The sequence below is a fragment of the Macrotis lagotis genome, chromosome 1 (genome assembly GCF_037893015.1).
Source record: "Macrotis lagotis isolate mMagLag1 chromosome 1, bilby.v1.9.chrom.fasta, whole genome shotgun sequence".
Taxonomy (NCBI): Eukaryota; Metazoa; Chordata; class Mammalia; order Peramelemorphia; family Peramelidae; genus Macrotis; species Macrotis lagotis.
This window is the reverse complement of record NC_133658.1, coordinates 659,154,392-659,171,011: the sequence shown is the minus strand read 5'-3', so window position 1 is coordinate 659,171,011 and position 16,620 is coordinate 659,154,392. Positions and strand designations below refer to the sequence as shown.

At 34.3% G+C, this 16,620-nt stretch overlaps 1 pseudogene; it reads left to right on the top strand.

Annotated features, from left to right (window-relative positions):
• The first annotated feature begins 7,754 nt into the window (after nt 1-7,754).
• Nucleotides 7,755-10,806, top strand: LOC141522515 (NEDD4-like E3 ubiquitin-protein ligase WWP1 pseudogene; annotated as a pseudogene).
• The last annotated feature ends 5,814 nt before the right edge of the window (nt 10,807-16,620 follow it).

The window sequence follows — 16,620 nt, the reverse complement described above, 5'->3', positions numbered from 1 at the left end:
CAACTCTGTCTCTCTTACTTAGGTTTGAAAGGCTTATAATCTCTGTCAATATACTTTCATGCACAAATTTCTAATTTTTTATTTTGGTAAGGTACTTTAGCAACTTCTTTAAGTTGGGGTTCTTTTAATTATACAACATTTTGGGCATCTAGGTGGCGCAGTGGATAAAGCACCAGCACTGGAGTCAGGAGTACCTGGGTTCAAATCCAGTCTCAAACACTTAATAATTACCTAGCTGTTTGGCCTTGGGCAAGCCACTTAACCCCATTTGCTTTGCAGAAAAAAAATATAAAACATTTTTATTCTCATTTTTGAAAATCTTTAGTTTTGTATTGTATTATTATAATTATATTATTTTTGTAACAAGATGGTGTCTTGACTGTATATAAAGTTTACTCAGAAATGACTTTAACATCTAAAATGTATCATTTTTTGTATAGAAAAATACAAACTTTCCCCCAAATTCTTAGTATAGTTTTAAACCTGTGAAATCATTTTCATTTGGTGTTTGCCATTTTGGGTTCATTATAATTATTTTCTGAAAGAAAATGTTCATTATATATTGGCAAATTCTTCTGATATTTGACCTCTTTCATTCTTTATTCTAGGCTCATATATTTCCAATATATTTATCACTATCTACCTTTGCACTGAAGTCACTGAATATAAAATTGTTATGATTCAGGTTGATATATCTTATTATTTCTCTTGTCAAATTCATGCCTCTCTACCTCTTGCTGTTTTGTAACAGATTTTGCTACATAAGTGACTATTATTTCCAAAGTGATCTTTTGGCAAATGCTTGCTTAAAATAATTCAACATAAGATAATTGCTGTTTCTGTTTGCATTTTATCATGTAGTCTTGAAAAAAAAACAATTTTGTCAACATCTTTAAATTAACTCTCTGAGACATTTTCATTAAAATAAGCTAAGTTTATTTTCATATTCTTGTTCTTTTCTTTCCTTTACTCCTACCTTACTCATTAAGAAGCCAATACCATACCCATTATACACACGAAATCATGGAAAAACCTGTTTCCAGATGAGCCATATCACAGAACAAAAATAAAAAAGCAAGATAATTATGCTTCATTTTGCACTCAAAATCCATTAGTTTTTCTTTCCAGAGATGAGAGCATTTCTCATTACAATTCTTTTGGAATTATCATGCAGCATTTTATTGATCCGAATTGCTTTATTTTATTTTTTCATTTTTGTTTAACTGATTCTTGGTGTCTTATGGTGTAATTGGCCTCCACTGACCCCAGTCTATTATTTAAGGAATTATTTTCTTCTGTTAGTTTTTGTGTCTCCTTTTCCATTTGACTATTTTTTTTTCATTTGTCCAAATGTATTTTTACAAAATTTGTTTTCTTATGTCTTTTTTTTGTTGCAAAATATTTAATTTCTCTTGCATTTCTTTTCCCAATTTTTCCATTGATTCCTTTGAATCTATTGACTTTCCAGATTAATTTTAGAGGCTTATTGGTCGATTGATTGACATGCCACTAAAGAAGCAAGTTAATTGAATAGAATTATTATTTTATTACATTAGCTTGAACTGTCCATCAGCAATTAATATTTAACCATTTCTTTATACCTCTTTTTATTTGAGTGGAGTGTATTGTAATTGTGTTCATTAGCAATTGGTATGCATTTCAATTGGCAATTGGCATAAATTTCAATTCTAGCAATGAACTTAAATCAAATTTTTCTTTCCATCTTTTCCTCTAATGCTTATCAAAGTGCTAGTAATATGTTTGTTTTATTTTATATCCTACATCTTTGCTAAAGTTGTGAATTTTTTCACTAGGTTTTCTAAGTATAACATTATGTCACCTATAAAATATGATAGCATAGTTTTCTCATTTATGTGTTTATTCCTTCAAATTCTTTCTTTTTTGTATTATTTGTATTTTTTGTATTATTGCTATTCAAATAAATGTTCCAGGGAACATCTGGTCTTCTTCTTGGTCTATTCTATGGTGCTTGTTCAAGTAGGACTCCTGTTCCATTTTGACTGTTACTGTTTTTCTGTCCTTTGGAACTGTGACACATAATCAGGTGATGGAGCTGTCCAATTCACTCCCTGGCATAAGGATGTTGGCTCACAACCCACAGCTAATGCTTCCTTGACTGCTCTGTGATCCTGGCCAGTTCCCACCCCAGTATTTACTTACTTTTCTTTCTACCTTCATAACCCGACCCAGGATCTAGCATTTTGACTTTATCTCAGCTTTCCCCCTTGGAATTCTGTTTGATATTTTTCATGATTGTCTTGCAGTAGAAATTTTAGACATCTGACATCTTGACTTTATCCTCTGAAACACTTCCCTATTTTGCTACAAATCCCTCTAGTCTCTCCATTGTTGGTATTTCTACATATGAATACTATGAAATATAAGTCTGACCACATCAATACCTTCTCAATAATCACTGTTATCTACAAGATCAGATACTAAATCCAATTTGACATTCAAAGCCTTTCCTAACCAACCCCAATTACATTTTTCACTCTTCTTATAGTTTTAAATCCTCTCATAAAGACATTTATTTTCCTGTTGTTTGTCAAAGGAGTTACTCTATCTGTTCATTTATTCTGGTTGTCTCTCATACCTGGATTGCCCTCTCTGTCTATCTCGGCCTCCTATCTCTGCCTCCTAATTTCCTCAACTTCCTTCTTATACTAGTTTAGATCCCACCTACTACAGGAAGCTTTTCCTTATCTCTTTCAATTCTGGTGTCTTTTTTCTCTTAATCATTTCCTGTTTATCCTGCAGAGAGATTGCTTGTACAGACCTTTTGCACCCCCCCCCATTATACTGTATCATGCTTGAGAGTAGGAACTGTCCTTTATCTTTTGTATCCCCAGTGATTAGCATACGGTCTGATACATAATAAGCATTTAATAAATATTTATTGTCTCACTGATTTGACCAACCAATATGATTCTGTCTTACTAGTAGTAAGTACAGGTATTGATATTTGGACAAGTATATCTCATTTAAGATATTAAGAATTAATTTATTATATAAACAATCTTAAGACTATATGGTTCTTTTTAAAAATTTTTTTTAAATTTATTTTATTTTTAATTACATGCAAAGATACTTTTCAATAGTCATCTTTTTGAAACCTTTTGAGTTTCATATGTTTCTACCACTCTCCATTCTCTCCCCTCTCTCCATGGGCAGTGAACAATCTGATATAAATTTTATAATTATATTTATGTGTTTTATTTTATTTAATTTTTTTACAATATACAATAGTCATATTGTAAAAGTAAACAATCACCACCCCTCAAAAAAAGAGAAACCGCAAGAAAAATAGAGAGAAATAAGTGTTCTTCAGTCTGTATTCAGATGTCATCAGCTTTGTCTTTGGGATGTATATTATTCTTTATCATATGTTCATCAAAGAATGCTTCAATATTTTTCCCATATTTGCTATTGCTAACTGTATTCCCCTGATCCTATTTTCCCCACCCCCATTTATTCTATTCTTTCGCTCCTTTCACCCTGTCCCTCCCCAAAAGTGTGTTGTATCTGACTTACCCTCTCCCACAATCTTCCCTCTTTTTATTCACCTACAACCCCCATCCCCTTTCTCCCATTCCTTTCCTCTAAGATAAGATAGATTTCTATACACAATTGAGTACATACTTCATTGTTATTTCCTCTCTGAAATATTATTTCTCCTCTGAGTCATTTCCAATGGGAGTGAAGGTTCACTTATTCCTTTTCATCTTCCCCCCTTCTACCCATTACAAAAGTATTTTTTCTTGACTCTTTTATGTGAAATAATAGCTCACTCTACCTCTCCTTTTCATTTCTCCCAGTATATTCTTTTCTTGGCCCAATAACTTCATCTTTATAAAATCTTATACCTTCTTGCCCTAATAATTGGAAGGTTCATATGAGTTATCATTATCATTATCCCATGCAGGAATAAAAGCAGTTAAACATCATTAAATCCCTCATAATTTGCCCTTCCCATCCACCCTCTCTATGCTTCACCTGAGTCCTGTACCTGAAGATCAAACTTTTTGTTCAGCTCTGGTCATTTCAATAGGAAAGTTTATAAGTCCCCTGACTTTAATTTCATTGAATGTCCATCTTTTTCCCTGAAAGAAAGATGTTCAATTTTGCTGAGTTCACAATTACATCCAAGTTTAATTATTTCCATATTAGTCAGACCACATAATTTTACTACTTTCTGCACTCCTTGGTAACTATGAAAAAAGAAAAGGAATATCTGAGAGTGAGAGACAAATTTTCCCCTCCCCGTTTTTTCCTCACTTTCGGTTATCAAATAATAACTAACTGGTGATTAGCTTCTGTGTATTTACCAATGTTGTACTGATTAGTAGAACTAAGTATTTTGATGGAATTCTACTTCAACCCCTTCCAACCTTTGTTAATTTCTGGTGGTTTTTTGTATAACTTTTCAACTCAGAATTACCCTCATGGCAAAATATCTCAGGGTAGAAACTTGTCCAACTTCCATGATAGTATTAGAGTATTAAGCAGGTTGCTTTTTTAAAGTTGATCTTACCATTTGAAAACATAATCTAATAAAACAGCATCCATTTATTCATTTAGTACATCTTTCTACCAACTGTTGTTTACTGGGTAATCTGAGAACGCTTTAAGCCTCCCCTCACTTTTAATTCAATTATTTTAAATGGCTTTTACATGTTTCCATAAGTATCCCCTTGCAATTTAGCATTAATGGGCACTCAAAGTTACCTGCATCAAAAAGCTTTCAATGGGAGGACTTCCCCTCCCCCCAGACACAGGGCCTGTCACTTGCTGCAGGAGATGCTATATAGTTCAGTGTAGAAAATGCTTTGGGGTCACTCTGATTTCAGTATGGTTCTGATTGCCTAAGACTTAAAAAGGTCATTGTGCAGTTCCAAGAGATAATCTGAAAGCTTGCAGGCAATTATCTCAGCGATGGTGATCAGTTTAGCCATAAATAAGATGTGTACTTACATGTGCTGATTACAAATGGCCTACATAAAAGTGATTAAAATTCAGTTTCAGATATTTTAAGAAGATATTTTATATTAGACTATTATTTTCTCTTCTTTTGATACATTTTAAGACTTGAGATCACAGAGAAAATTACGAGAGACTCCTTAGATTTTTGTAAAGTTAGTGAGGGAGCAGGTGGAAGTAGAAGTATAAGGTAAGGAATTCTAATGAGATATGTTTTCCTATCCTGTTCATAAAATTTTGATTATACAGATAACTTTCTTTTAGAATTTGCAATGTCAATACTTCAATGGACTTTCAATTATAATTAAGAAATTTGGCCCTGATTGTTTTTTAAGATGACCAATGACCTTATATTGCCACATCAGAAAGTTTAGACTTTATCTCATCAAAAAGTCCAGCATATTGCTAAGTATGAAGACAGGTTTCATTATCTCTTTTTTTATGTCTAAATCCTTAAGAAACTTACATTAACTTCTCCCTTCTAGCTAACATTAAATAATATATTTCACTTCCCCAACTGTAACTCTTTTGAATGACACTGCAAATCACATATACATGCTCACAATATTACCACTATTAATAAGGATATTTAGTCATTGACATCTATGAACTTGAAATTCAATAAGCCACCAGAATATTATTAGAGCAGTCATGCAAAACATTGTATACTCAAGGTCTGTAAGAATCAGTTTGAAGTTTAAGAAAAGCAGATATTGGTATTGAAAATAGTGCATATAATTTCATTTATGAAAGATAATTTCAAAGGAATATATCTATGTATATGAATTCAATAGATTGCTAAAATATGTCCCTTTAGATATGAAAATATTATTACCATAATAATTTTGAGGAAAAGTTTTATGAAATATATTTTATACATCATGATCTTTTTATAAATGATGTATTATACTTAATTAACTTTATTTTCTTATATATTAGTACCATTAAGTTTTTTGCCAATTTAAAAGGTCTCTAGGAGAGTGTCCTAGGGAACTGACATTGCTGACTGTTGTTTAATATATTTATCTATGACTTGGATACAATCATGTATGGTGTGCTTATATTTATCAGTGATAAAATTTGGCAGGGCATTTTACATGCAGGAGAAAGGGTGTGACAATATTTCCTCAGGCTAAGGATTTGAGCCCTATATAAAAATTTGAAATATAATAGGAATTACTATCAAGTTTTAAAGATGATCAAGAAATTCAACTTTCAGATCTATACAGCAATTTCTTTATTATTTGATATAGCAGAAACTGTAAATTAATTTCAATAATATTATTAATATTATTATTCAATAATATTATAGAAATGATCTAGCCATAAGTGCTGAATATATTTCCAGTCATTTAAATCATTATTTAATTTCCTAAGTTTCACACTATAATTTTATGTATTGAGTATACTTTGGTAAATTAACATCTAAGTATTATATGCATTTTGTAGTTACTCTGAATTTGACTTCCCTTTCTATCATTCCTTCCTGGATTTCATTATTGTAATATAGAAATGCCATTGATTTGAAATTCTTCATCTTGCCACTTTACAAAAATTACTATCTCAATTACTATCTTTGTTCATGTCCTAGATTTCATAAGTATACATCATGTTATCAGCAGATATGGACAGTTTTGCCCCTCTTTGCTTATCTTATGGAGACATAAGGAAGCAGATTAAGTAAAATCGTAGGTGCAGACTTGCATTGATGTATTTTGCTTGATAGAAGTTCAGAATTGGAGAAGGCATAAATGGAGTAGGAGACATAAGAGATAGTGGGGAATGCATGATTCACCCCTATCAACTTGATAGATTTGTAGCGAAGGGATAATGATTCCTCTAAAGAGTAGAATTCCAGGAGAATGAGAGAGGTAGCAGAAGGAAGAGATTGAGTAGGAGCAACTATGAGGGGTAGATTCCCAATTCAATGCAGGAAAGGAGTCACCCTGAATAATCTTCTCCTGAGGAAAGGAATGTAGGAATTGGAGATGGGATCTGATAGTGGGTTTATTCTAGGGAGAGTTGTGTTTGGAATACACCTTCACTGTGATTATGTTGTGCCTACATGGATGACTTCCTAGCCCAGTAGAGAAGGGCTTGAGGTATCCTAATAGCAGATAGTGCCAATTAAATGGGAAAGGGACAAATTATCCAGAGATGAGATGGTATAACAAGTGGGAAGGAAATAAAATCACGACAGAATAGAATTTGGGCACAAAAAAATAATTTCTATCACTTAGGGCTGCTTTTATCAGTGATTGCCTCTCTCATGAACTCATACTTCTAAAGATGAAGAAAAATGAGATGACATAATGGACCAAGATTTTCAAAGACAATAGAAGTTGTTTATAAACATCATTAACTACAGGAGGAAAATAGTAAAAATAATAAATAAAAATATAACCACTGAATCAGAAAATAAACTTTCAGAATAGAATTGAAATAAAAAGAAATAAAGAATAATGAAAAGTTTCTTGGGAAACAATGCTGCAAAAAAGAAAATTAAAAGAATATATGGGAGGGCCAGGGTGGAGGGCGAAGGGGGGCCCCGGAGTCTGTAGTCTCCCCTGCCTGCGGGGTCCGTGCAGCGCTTGGGGGCCGAGGCCGGGGCGCCTGCCTTGGGGAGAGGGCGAACCTCGGCTCCCAGGGGTGAGGAGACCCGCCGCCGGCTCCGGAGGAAGAGGAGGAGGTGCCGCCGCCGCCGCGGAGGCCGGGCGGGCCAGGGAGGAGGGCCGGCCGCGGGCCTTGAGAGGCAGCATTGTATAGTGGAAAGAGCACTGGATTTGGCATCAGGACAGACCTGGGTTTGAATTCTACCTCCAGTACTTGCTGTGTGACCATGGGGATATGATTTCTCCCCTGAGGACTTCTTTAGCTGCACCCCAGAAATTTTGGCTAAAACTGAATACTAGGAAATGGCCACAGCTTCACCACCATCTGCTACTAGTAATCATCACAATGGAAGATCACAGCTTCAGGTGACTGTTTCTAGTGCCAAACTGAAAAGAAAAAAGAACTGGTTTGGAACAGCTATCTATGCAGAACTATCTGTAGATGGAGAAATTTAGAAAACAGCAAAATCAAGTAGTTCTTCTAATCCAAAATGGGATGAACAATTGACCGTGAATGTGACACCTCAGACCACATTGGAATTTAGAGTGTGGCTTCATCACACTTTAAAAGCAGATGCATTATTAGGAAGAGCAACAGTAGACTTGAGACAAGTTCTTGAAATACACAATAGAAAACTGGAAAGAGTGAAAGAACAATTAAAACTTTCCTTGGAAAACAAGAGTGGAATAGTACAAACTGGTGAACTGATGGTTGTGCTTGATGGATTTGTGGTTGAGCAGGAGGCGCTAACAAATTGCCCTTCAGCAGCAGCCATAGAAGTACAGCAGAATGGTGGTGCTATGTGTGAAAACAGAGAAGCTTCAGCAAGGACCACAACTACAACTGGAAGCTGCCATTGAAGTTGCTAATGGAGTAGATAACCATACAGCTACAAATTCAGTAGTGCAAAATTCATTCTGCATACATGTACTTAATGGAAACAGCATACCCTCATCTCCTTCTCATGTTGCACCTAGACCTAAAAATACACCAGCTTCAAAACCACTTACATCTCAGTCTGCCAATAACATTGTTAATGGAGAATCTTCATCTGGAGCAATTGATAACTCACCTGTTCTTCAAACTGTAATAGGATCTGAATAAACTCCCGTATCTACTGATTGCATTAATACTACTACTACTACTACTACAGATCCTATATCTCAAGAAATTTCTGAGCGCTCTGAAAATAGTGCATACTTTGCCTCAGCCAGGGCAGAAATGGTACATGAAGCTTTAAATACTGTAAACTCTGCCTCTAATTTAAAAAATAGTTCTGCTATTGAAGCTGCCAAACCAAGAGTCTTCCAATGTACCTGAAGAACCTATAAGGAAACAACCTGGATATTCCATTACAGAACCTTTGCGACCAGGGTGGGAAAAGAGAAAAGATCCTCATGATAGGACCTATTATGTTGACCACAACACAAGAACTACAACGTGGGAGACACCACAGCCTTTACCACCAGGTTGGGAAAGAAGAGTTGATGATCATGGAAAAGCTTATTATGTGGACCATTACACCAGAACAACAACCTGGCAGCAACCCACTATGGAATCAGTCAGAAACTTTGAACAATGGAAGTCTCAGCGTAACCAACTTCAAGGAGCTATGCAACAATTTAACCAACGATACCTCTATTCGGCATCAATGCTATCGGCAGAAAATGATCTACTTGGTCCTTTGCCACCAGGTTGGGAAAAAAAGAGTGGATTCAAATGACAGAGTTTAATTTGTAAATCATAATACAAAAACAACACAGTGGGAAGACCAAGGAACTCAAGGTTTATTGCCTGAGAGTCCCCTTCCTGAGGGTTAGGAAATCAGATATGCAATAGAAGGTCTTAAGTATTTTGTGGATCACAACAGAAAAACAACAACATTTAAGGATCCACATACTGGAAAATCCTCTGTAACTAAAGGCCTTCAAATTGCTTATGAATGCAGCTTTAGGTGGAAACTTGCACACTTCCGTTATTTATGCCAGTCTAATGCACTACCCAGTCATGTGAAAATAAATGTGTCTCATCAGACACTGTTTGAAGATACTTTCCAACAGATCATGGCTCTAAAACCCTATGACCTGAGGAGAAGATTGTATGTAACATTCAGGGGAGAAGAAGGACTTGATTATGGTGGGCTGGCAAGAGAATGTTTTTTTTTTTTTTGTTTTTTTTTTTTTGCTTTCCCAGGAAGTGCTGAATCCTATGTATTGCTTATTTGAGTATGCTGGAAAAAAACAATTATTGTCTTCAGATTAATCCAGCATCAACAATCAATCCAGACCATCTTTCATAGTTTTGTTTCATTGGATGCTTTATTGCAATGGCACTCTTTCATGGAAAGTTTATTGATACTGGTTTTTCTTTGCCATTCTATAAGCGTATGCTAAGTAAGAAGCTTACAATTAAAGATTTGGAATCTATTGATACTGAATTCTATAACTCCCTCATCTGGATAAGAGACAACAACATTGAAGAATGTGGCCTGGAAATGTATTTTTCAGTTGATATGAAGATTTTGAGAAAAGTGACTTCTCATGATCTGAAGTTGGGAAGTTCTAATATACTGGTGACTGAGGAGAACAAAGAAGAACATATTGGTTTGATGGCAGAATGGCGTTTTTCTCGAGGTATCCAAGACAAAACCAAAGCTTTCTTTGATGGTTTTAATGAAGTTGTTCCCCTTCAATGGCTTCAGTTCTTTTATGAAAAAGAATTGGAGGTGACACTTTGTGGTATGCAAGAAGTCGATTTAGCAGACTGGCAGAGATATACTGTATATCGACATTACACAAGAAATAGCAAACATATCATTTGGTTCTGGCAGTTTGTGAAAGAGACAGACAATGGAGTTAGAATGCGTCTAATGCAGTTTGTCACTGGAACCTGCCGACTACCCTTAGGAGGCCTTGCCGGGCTCACGGGGAGTAATGGTCCTCAGAAGTTTTGTATTGAAAAAGTTGGCAAAGAAACCTGGTTACCATGAAGTCATATATGCTTTAATCATTTGGATCTACCACCTTATAAAAGCTATGAACAGCTAAAGGAGAAACTGCTTTTTGCAATAGAAGAGACAGAAGGATTTGACAAGAATAATTGTGGCTTCTTGTCCTCGAGGAGTATTTTGCATTAAAATATTCAGCCAAGTAAAATTGTACAGATGTTGTATATAAGCTGTTCAGTCCATACAGTGACCTTTCTGGAACTTTAAAAGTGTAAATGTTCTACATTCTTCCACAAAGATATGCAAAACAATTTGGCTTTTTTTTTTTATTTTCATTTATTGCCCCTTTGAGATGACTGACCAGGAAAACACAAATCACCCTTAAATTTTGAAGCAGACAAGAGACTTTATTTAAAATATATATGTACATATACTTATATGCTAGTGGCTCTAGTTTTATAAAGCTCTAAGTATATGAAATAATTGCAACCATTGAAAAAGACCTGGATTTGCTTTACCTTGGCTATATTATCCAGAAATATAAATGCATAAACTGCTCCATGTTCTATCTTATGCAATATCTCCCAAGGTTTTTTAATTGCATGGCTGTTTAGGTTGGTATTAAAAGACTTAGGTTAATACCTACCTAGAGTACATAGAAAACTTCTGCTGGCTTTTCTGAAGACAGATGTCTAATTCTATCAACTTGTTTTAAAAATAAGTATATAGTTGAGAAAACTCCTCTCTGTTATTTTAATGATGTAGTGAAAATAATGAATGAAACCTTTATCTACATAAAAATCACATACAATAAAGTGAATGCTATACAACTGATGCCACTTAACAGTTTATTATAGGAACTGACAGAACTCAATGAGCAACATAAAGTTTTGTTTACATATTACCTTGGGATGCTAGGTAATTTTCACTTTTTAAAAAAGAAATTCTGCTTTTCCTTAGGTTTTTGTTTCTTTTTGCTTTGTTTCATCTTAATCTTTGATTATACATCAAATTAAGTTCATGGTAAACTGATGTAATTTGACATTTAAAAATATGTGCAAGAAAATGTGAACTTTCACTGCTTTTTTATGTTCCAAGTTTTGGTTACATAAATCCAAATCAATCAACAGTTACATTAGCTTTTGAACATTTAAACTATTAAACTAATGATTTTCTATTACTCTTGAAATATTTTCATCCCTTTTTATGTTCATGTAAAATTCTATATACCTGAATTAAATAAGCATATATTAAAAATAACAAAAGAATATGTGAATAGGAGAGAGAAGATTTTGACTAATTCAGTTGATAGAAAGGAAAGAGAAAGCACAAAAGGGAGAAACAAATAAAAAGAGAAAAAGAAGCAATAAGTTAAATATTCACACAAGAAAAAGGATAAGCAAAAAGGAATGTAGGGAAAGAGGAGGAGAACCACTAGAAATAGAATTATTTAAAGTGAATAGCACAGTCAAAGAATTTATTTAAAGGAATGGGGAATAAAAATAACATCTTAAATATTAGACCATACATGAAGGATTAAGATAGATTGAAAAGAAATTGTAGTAAATGACTACAGCAATCTACTTTTGGGATTGACAAACCCAAAGACATCAGTTTCTGGGATAAGAACTCACTATTTGACAAAAATTGTTGGGGGGGAAACTGGAAAATAGTATGACAAAAAATAGGCATAGATCCACATCTCACACTTTACCAATATAAGTCAAAATGGGCAAAGATTTAAATATAAAGCTTGTCACCATAGACAAATTAATAGACTAATAAATACTCAATTTGTCAAATCTATGAAAAGGGGACAAATTTATGATCAAACAAAGAATAGAGTACATTATGAACTTCAAATAAATAATTTTATTATATTAAATTAAAATGTTTTGCACTAATAAAATTGATGCTGCCCAAATTAGAAGGAAAGCAAAAAGCTGGGAAACAATCTTCACAACTAGGAGTTCTGATAAAAATCTCATTTCTAAAATATATAGAGAATTGAATCAAATTTATAAGGTTACAAGTCATTTCCCAACTGAGAAGTGGACAAAGCATATGAATATACAGTTTTCAAATGAAGAAATTAAAGAATATATATATATATATATATGGAAAAATGTTTCAAATCATTATTGATTAGAGAAATGCAAATTAAAACAACTCTGAGTCATCACCTCATAGCTATCAGATTGGCTAAAATGAGAAAAAGGGAAAAATGATTCATGTTGGAGAGGTTGTGGGAGATTGGGACATTGATGCCTTGCTGGTAGACAGCTGTGAATGGATCCAACTTTTCTAGAGAGTCATATGGAAATTTGCCTAAAGAGCAATAAAAATGTCTATTCCCTTTCATGTAACAATTCCAATTCTCCAGAAGAAGTCCTAAAAAATAGGAAAAGTCTCTCATGTTCCAAATTATTCATAGGAGCTCCTTTTGTAGTGGCAAAGAATTGGAAATTGAGGAGATGGCCATTAATTGGGAAATGGCTAAGCTAGTTATTATACATGAATACTGTGCAATAATATTGTTCTAAAAGAAACAATAAATGGTCAGAATCTAGAGAAGCATGAACTGAATTACAGTATCTGATGATGAACAAAGAGAACAGATCCTCGAGAACAACATAAACCTTAACAACAATATTATGAGATGATCAACACTTGAAGGAAGCAGCTCCCCTCAGCAGTTCAGAGAGCCAAGATAGCCCTATTAGACTCACTATGGACAATGCTATCCTCATACAGAGGAAGAAAAACAAAACAAAACCAGAAAAATAACCCTTCAAAATCTGTTGAACACTTTATAAAAATTATCTCTTATGTATCCTTTTTCTTAATTCTAATTCCTTATACTGAAAATGACTAATCTGTAAACATGTTTATCAGAAATATGCATGTACAATGCTAAACTGACTATTTGCCATTGAGGGAAGGGGTGAAGGAAATTTTGTAACTTTAAAATATACATGTAAGTATGGATAAATATTGAACAAAGTTTCATAAAATGAATTTGGAAAAAATAAAATATCAATTAACAAAAGAAAATAGATGAAGGAACCCAACATCTCATTGTATAATTTTAAATGTGAATGGACTGTACTTTCTACAAAGATGGATGTCTAAGTCAGAAAACTCAGCTCTATCATATTTACTCTAGGTCAACCCCAGGCACAATGAATAATAATAAATCAAATGAAAAAGCCTATAATGTCTTATAACCCAGAACTTTATAAGAGTTCAGGTCCTCTTCATTCTCCTCCCTGACTTTCCTAACCCAAATCTAGCATCACTATTGAGTGCACTATATGAGACCATACTTTCTTATAGCCTATAAAATCTCTGGACCTAGTGCAAAAATGAACAGCGATATCGCTTTCAAAAGCCTTAATATGATCAGAAAACATGGGAAAGAGACCTTGAAAGTCCTGAGAAGCAGTTGAGAGAGATTTATGGTTCTAAACTGGTTGCAATTGGACATGTCCCTAATATTCTGTCATGAGTTTCCATAAAGGGCCTGAAGTTTTAGAAGTGTGAACCTCAAAGATTCAGGTGAAAGTCAGCATTGGAACTGAACTGACCCAAGTTGAGCCAAAGGAGGACTGAACACCGTACCCAAGAATATGGCAAGAATAGTCAGGTGATGACAATGATCTGTTTCTGTAACTAAATCATGGTAGACCTTTGTAGGCTGCTACAGACTTCTCCTCTTATGCTCCAACTTTTCTTCCAGAAGTTTAACTGCAGCCCTGGAATTAATATGTTGTGACTATCCTTTGCCCTACAAAGAGCCCTATAGCCTCTCCCTCTTTTGGGATGATTTCTCCTAAAATCTCCAGTTAAAGAGACTCTCTAGGTGATGAATGACTCATTCCTCTCCAGGTTGCATATATCTTCCTTTATCATGCTTTTATACCTGGAACTTTTAGCTTTTTACTATCCTCTTCTCTTCTTCATTTTTTGTGTAGTTTTCCCCTGATGAAATGTAAGCTTCTTGAAGGAAGATACTGGGTTTATTTCTACTGGTATTTGTATTTCTAATGCTGAGCACACAGCCTGGTTCATGGTAAATGGTTAATAAACATTTTCTGATTCAGGGGGGAAAAATGATATTAATAATTATTATAAACCCAAATCTGTAATACCTTAAGCAGAGAATGAAACAGAAAATATAAATATTTAGATATATTTTATGAGGACTGGGTTCTGAAGAGTAAGATTTTTTTTTAGTTTTATTTAAGGCAATGGGATTAATTGACTGGCCCAAGGTTACACAGATAATTAATGATTAATTGACTAAGGTCATATTTGAACTCAGATCCTCCTGACAGGGATGTGCCACTACTGCACCACATAGCTGCCCCTGAAGAGCAAGGTTTTTTTTTAAAATGAAATTAAAAAAACAATTCTCACTGAAAGGATTTAAAGGACCCATCATTAACCAATATGTAACATCTAGATTAAAATATCATAAATCTCTTTATTAAACCACAATATATTGGTGTTTTACCCCTCCATTTGCCTTCACTTAAAAAAACAAAAAACATGTTTTATTTTAACCATAAACTATAAACCCTTGACCCTTCAATTTTCTCTCAGGACTTCTCCCCTGCACTAGCCACTCTTTTTTCTTGTCCTCACCTTGACTCCTTGACGCACTTCAACTGTACACTGTTTTCCTCTGTTGAATCCCTAGCACCCATTCACATTTTTGATTACCCAACCAAACTTTAGCCTTCTACCAGTTCTACCATTCATCCCCTTCAATATGTACTGCTGAATGAAGGTGGAGGTAATCATACAATGATTTTTACTGGGCCCACTACAAATTCATGTGACATGCATAACCTCATAGGGTTTTGGTAATGTATTGGTACTGCTGGGTGATTCTTCTCTTATCAACTCATTATCCCACTTTCCACAGAGAGCTTGCTATTTCTAAACTCTCCTCAAATCTCCCAAGGTTTCCTTTCCTACCAGCTCTCTCAAGCTTACAAGTTTGCTTCATATTTTATAGAAAAAAAATTGAGGTCATTCACCATGAAATTCCTCTTCTCTCCTAATCCTCAACTCTCATCACTTTCATAGGATGATGTGGTCTTGCTTTGCTCCTTACCTAACTCTCACTCCTCTACTTGTTCAAGTGATCTCATTCTATTTGGTGTCATCTAACAGATTGTCCTTTTTGTCATCACCACTCTATTTGATTTTTCTTTTTTTTTAATTTTTTAAATTACATTCTAAAATAGTTTTCAACATTCATCGTTTTGTAAACTTTTAAGATTCATACTTTTTCTCCCTTCAACACCACCCTACCCTCTTCACATCACAGTAAGTAATCTGATATAGGTTGTACATGCTCAATCATGTTTAAATATTTCCACAGTAGTCATTCTGTGGAAAAGAGTATCAGAACTGAAGGGGGGGGACGCATTCCCACTCTCTATTTTTCAAACTCATTCTACTGACATTTCCTAATGCCTAAAAACATGAATATCTCTCCATTCTCTTAAAAAAACAAAACTAACTTCAATTGTTTTTCCATTTCCATTTCATCCTCTGTATCTTTTGTCTTTTTTAACTAAACTCCTTGAAAAGGCCACTGTCTTTCCCCTCACTATCTTCTTAAAACTTTTCCAATCAGCCTTCTGACCTTATCTTTCCAACAAAATTTCTCTCTTGAAGGTTTCTAATGAACTCTTTTTAAAAAAAAAAGCCATTTTTAAAATTTTTGCAAGGCAATGGAGTTGAGTGACTTGCCCAAGAAAACACAGCTAGGTAATTATTAAGTGTATGAAGCTACATTTGAACTCAGGTCCTCCTGACTCCAGGATCAGTACTCTATTGATTGTGCCACCTAGTTGCCCCTCTAATGAACTATTAATTGACAAATCCAATGACCTTTTCTCAATCCTCATTGTCTTTAACCTCTCTGACATCAGATAACCTTTGATATCATAGAACATTCTCTATTCCTTGATATTTTTCTTGTCTTCATATTTTCAGAGGATTGCTCTCTTCTGGCTTTCCTTATACCTATTTGATTCTTCCTT